Below are 5,109 nucleotides of genomic sequence, written 5' to 3'. Positions count from 1 at the left end.
CACTACCTGCCTGCAGTTTCCAGTATCACACTACCTGCCTGCGGTTTCCAGTATCGCACTACCTGCCTGCAGTTTCCAGTATCTCACTACCTGCCTGCAGTTTCCAGTATCTCACTACCTGCCTGCAGTTTCCAGTATCACACTACCTGCCTGCAGTTTCCAGTATCTCACTACCTGCCTGCAGTTTCCAGTATCTCACTACCTGCCTGCAGTTTCCAGTATCACACTACCTGCCTGCAGTTTCCAGTATCACAATACCTGCCTGCAGTTTCCAGTATCACACTACCTGCCTGCAGTTTCCAGTATTCCACTACCTGCCTGCAGTTTCCAGTATCACACTACCTGCCTGCAGTTTCCAGTATCGTACTACCTGCCTGCAGTTTCCAGTATCGCACTACCTGCCTGCAGTTTCCAGTATCGTACTACCTGCCTGCAGTTTCCAGTATCACATTACCTGCCTGCAGTTTCCAGTATTGCACTACCTGCCTGAAGTTTCCAGTGTCTCACTACCTGCCTGCAGTTTCCAGTATTGTACAACCTGCCTGCAGTTTCCAGTAGCGTACTACCTGCCTGCAGTTTCCAGTATCACACTACCTGCCTGCAGTTTCCAGTATCGCTCTACCTGCCTGCGGTTTCCAGTATCGCACTACCTGCCTGCAGTTTCCAGTATCTCACTACCTGCCTGCAGTTTCCAGTATCTCACTACCTGCCTGCAGTTTCCAGTATCACACTACCTGCCTGCAGTTTCCAGTATCACAATACCTGCCTGCAGTTTCCAGTATCACACTACCTGCCTGCAGTTTCCAGTATCGCACTACCTGCCTGCAGTTTCCAGTATCTCACTACCTGCCTGCAGTTTCCAGCATCTCACTACCTGCCTGCAGTTTCCAGTATCACACTACCTGCCTGCAGTTTCCAGTATTCCACTACCTGCCTGCAGTTTCCAGTATCACTCTACCTGCCTGCAGTTTCCAGTATCGTACTACCTGCCTGCAGTTTCCAGTATCACATTACCTGCCTGCAGTTTCTAGTATTGCACTACCTGCCTGCGGTTTCCAGCATTGCACTACCTGCCTGCAGTTTCCAGTACCGCACTACCTGCCTGCAGTTTCCAGTATTGCACTACCTGCCTGCAGTTTCCAGTATCGCATTACCTGCCTGCAGTTTCCAATCTTGCACTACCTGCCTGAAGTTTCCAGTGTCTCACTACCTGCCTGCAGTTTCCGGTATTGTACTACCTGCCTGCAGTTTCCAGTATCGTACTACCTGCCTGCAGTTTCCAGTATCGCACTACCTGCCTGCAGTTTCCAGTATCTCACTACCTGCCTGCAGTTTCCAGTATCGCACTACCTGCCTGCAGTTTCCAGTATTGTACTAACTGCCTGCAGTTTCCAGTATCGTACTACCTGCCTGCAGTTTCCAGTATCTCACTACCTGCCTGCAGTTTCCAGTATCACACTACCTGCCTGCAGTTTCCAGTATCGTACTACCTGCCTGCAGTTTCCAGTATCACACTACCTGCCTGCGGTTTCCAGTATCGTACTACCTGCCTGCAGTTTCCAGTATCTCACTACCTGCCTGCAGTTTCCAGTATCACACTACCTGCCTGCAGTTTCCAGTATCGTACTACCTGCCTGCATTTTCCAGTATCGCACTACCTGCCTGCAGTTTCCAGTATCGTACTACCTGCCTGTAGTTTCCAGTATCACATTACCTGCCTGCAGTTTCCAGTATTGCACTACCTGCCTGCGGTTTCCAGTATCGCACTATCTGCCTGCAGTTTCCAGTATCGCACTACCTGCCTGCAGTTTCCAGTATCGCATTACCTGCCTGCAGTTTCCAATCTTGCACTACCTGCCTGAAGTTTCCAGTGTCTCACTACCTGCCTGCAGTTTCCGGTATTGTACTACCTGCCTGCAGTTTCCAGTATCGTACTACCTGCCTGCAGTTTCCAGTATCGCACTACCTGCCTGCAGTTTCCAGTATCTCACTACCTGCCTGCAGTTTCCAGTATCGCACTACCTGCCTACAGTTTCCAGTATTGTACTAACTGCCTGCAGTTTCCAGTATCGTACTACCTGCCTGCAGTTTCCAGTATCTCACTACCTGCCTGCAGTTTCCAGTATCACACTACCTGCCTGCAGTTTCCAGTATCGTACTACCTGCCTGCAGTTTCCAGTATCGCACTACCTGCCTGCGGTTTCCAGTATCGTACTACCTGCCTGCAGTTTCCAGTATCTCACTACCTGCCTGCAGTTTCCAGTATCACACTACCTGCCTGCAGTTTCCAGTATCGTACTACCTGCCTGCATTTTCCAGTATCGCACTACCTGCCTGCAGTTTCCAGTATCGTACTACCTGCCTGTAGTTTCCAGTATCACATTACCTGCCTGCAGTTTCCAGTATTGCACTACCTGCCTGCGGTTTCCAGTATCGCACTATCTGCCTGCAGTTTCCAGTATCGCACTACCTGCCTGCAGTTTCCAGTATCATACTACCTGCTTGCAGTTTCCAGTATCGCACTACCTGCCTGCAGTTTCCAGTATCGTACTACCTGCCTGCAGTTTCCAGTATCACATTACCTGCCTGCAGTTTCCAGTATCACACAACCTGCCTGCGGTTTCCAGTATCACACTACCTGCCTGCAGTTTCCAGTATTGCACTACCTGCCTGCAGTTTCCAGTATCGCACTACCTACCTGAAGTTTCCAGTATTGCACTACCTGCCTGCAGTTTCCAGTATCGCATTACCTGTCTGCAGTTTCCAGTATCGCACTACCTGTCTGCAGTTGCCAGTATCGCACTACCTGCCTGCAGTATCCAGTATCACACTACCTGTCTGCAGTTTCCAGTATCACACTACCTGTCTGACCTCTTATCCCTAATCGGTGGGCTGTTGTCTTCTATGAGGGACTTTGAGTGGGACAGGACCTCTAGTCCTGGCCTCAATCGGTTAATTAACCAGTCCGCTTGTTTCCGGTTTCTGGCTTCAGGGTCCGAGTACCCCCCTTTGTGCTACGGTTTCTGGGTCGGTTCCCCGTGTTGGTACCGGCGAGCTACAACCCTGTCCCGGTCCACCTCAGTTCTGCCGAGCCGTCTTCCCGTCTCCTGCTGATGGAGACCACCGTGTGCCTCCTAGCCAGTGGCACCAGGGCTCCTACCCCGGTACCGTTCAACTTGACCTTTCCTGCTGGAGCTGCCCTTAGCCCCAGCCCACACTCCTCTCCAACTTGAACTCTCAGCTTAAACTGACTGTTTTCCCACCCTGGGCTCTCTGGACCCCTGGGTGGGCGTGTCCCAACCACATGGTCACGCCCACTGGTGTGTCTATCTTTCCCTAAGGGGGGTGACTAGGGTTTCTGGTCGGCTGTGTGTTTCCTAGTGAGGGAACGGTGTAATGCGGGGGCCTAATTGTGACTACCTGGTTTTGCCAGGGTGTCACACTAGTGTCCCAACAATATGTAAAAAACAAGCTAACATAAATGGCTTCTATCATCTTCCCTGCTCCCATGACGCGCAGCTTCCTCTTTATTCTCCAAAGCCAGTACATGGAGATGGGTGGCGCGTGGCTGAATACGCACATTCATCTGAAAGTGGCGCTGGTGTTGGCGGGTCACCTGACTCCACAGGTCCGATTGCGGTTGTACTCATAAATATCTTGTGGTGCTCATCTAATTATTACCTTTTCACAACGTCTGCAGTAAAGGTACCGGACGATGCGGACATGGAAAGTTCTTTTAATTTCTTGGAAGCTATTTTCAAATGTTCTTTATTGGCCACATTAATTCAGAAGCGCTACCTCACGTCTCCACTCCTATTATATGCACATAGTGTCAGCATTACTTTTTTTTTTCTGGCTGAGTATTTTTATTTTAAAATAGAGTTATGTAAACAGCATTAATAAAGAAGTATGCGTCTCCATAGTAACAGACTACAAACAAACTCAGCGTAGTCAGATACTACTGTCATGTTACAATCTAACTTCTGCTGTAACTTCTTCGTCCTGCAGATTATCACATTAGAAACAGTATAGTAACACGTGATCGCAAGCTCAGGCGATAAAGGATTTGTTTGTAGCCTGTAACCATAGGTCTGCACAGTAGCTGCATACACAAAACGGGAGGGAAAAAGTAAACTCATGCAAATGGGAAACTTTATGCAACAATTGGAATTTTTACTACTTACATATAGCATGAGCCTTAAAGGGAAGAATATAGCAGAATGAAGTGAGGTCTGCACGCTGCACTGTTCACATTGAGATTGACCTTGTTCATCAATGACAGTAGGCTGCTCAGAAAGGCATTCAGAAAAATGTAATGTTTGACAAAACTTTGGATATACTTGGGCCTTCTGTATGTGTGCTTTTTATATAAAGTGCAATGAAGCCATACATAGCTGAATATAATACCGTAGAGAAACACATTTATTTTCCTATTTCATCATTTCAATAATTGAGTTCTTCTTATGAACTACGGAGAGTTTAGACCGAACCGCTGGTCAATGCGCGATATTTCATTATAGAGTAATGTGTACTTTATTAGTAGAATAAATAAATGGAGAAAATGTTCCGTATAAAAAAATATCTAAAGAAAAGCATCATTTATCAGCATGAACAAATAATACGGCATTATGGGCTGTGCAGACAGGTCAGGAGGAAGCCACAATGTACCAGACAAGAACATTGTCTGCCTCTTATTTTTGGAAAGGTCACAATGTCCAGAGCATGGAGCAATATATTCAATTATCATTCACCGCAATTTTTTCCCATTGAGTATAAAAAAGATGATTATTTCTATTAAGAGTCCAATAAATTATTCAATTATAGATGAAACTGAGACCTCAATCATTTCCAGAAGGTTTTTCGCAATTTAGGTTATTCAATAAAGACCTACTTTGGTAGCAGCGTGAATTATACAAAGGACGCAGTATAACAGTATTTTCTCATACATAGGGGGCAGTATTATAGTAGTTATATTCTTGTACATAGGGGGCAGTATTATAGTAGTTATATTCTTGTACATAGGAGGCAGTATTATAGTAGTTATATTCTTATACGTAGAGACAGTATTATAGTAGTTATATTCTTGTACATAGGGGGCAGTATTATAGT

The sequence above is a fragment of the Anomaloglossus baeobatrachus genome, chromosome 12 (genome assembly GCF_048569485.1).
Source record: "Anomaloglossus baeobatrachus isolate aAnoBae1 chromosome 12, aAnoBae1.hap1, whole genome shotgun sequence".
Classification (NCBI taxonomy): domain Eukaryota; kingdom Metazoa; phylum Chordata; class Amphibia; order Anura; family Aromobatidae; genus Anomaloglossus; species Anomaloglossus baeobatrachus.
Note: the sequence above shows the minus strand (reverse complement) of the source record.